Here is a 276-nt window from a genome sequence, read left to right as displayed (position 1 = left end):
AGAAAGAAAGAAAGAAAGAAAGAAAGAAAGAAAGAAAGAAAGAAAGAGAAATGTCCTTTTCAAACTAGGTATATTAGCTACATCTCTCCTTTTTTTCCTTTTTCTTTTTTCATGACCAAGACAACTTAAGGAAGAAAGAGTTTATTTTGGCTTATGCGTCCAGAGGGGTATGAGTCCATGAGAGCGAAGTGAGGCATGGTGGCTGAGAACTCACATCTTCCAACTTCAAGGAGAGAGAGAGAGAGAGAGAGAGAGAGAGAGAGAGAGAGAGAGAGA

This window comes from Grammomys surdaster, unplaced genomic scaffold, assembly GCF_004785775.1.
Source record: "Grammomys surdaster isolate TR1022 unplaced genomic scaffold, NIH_TR_1.0 259, whole genome shotgun sequence".
Taxonomy (NCBI): Eukaryota; Metazoa; Chordata; class Mammalia; order Rodentia; family Muridae; genus Grammomys; species Grammomys surdaster.
Note: the sequence above shows the minus strand (reverse complement) of the source record.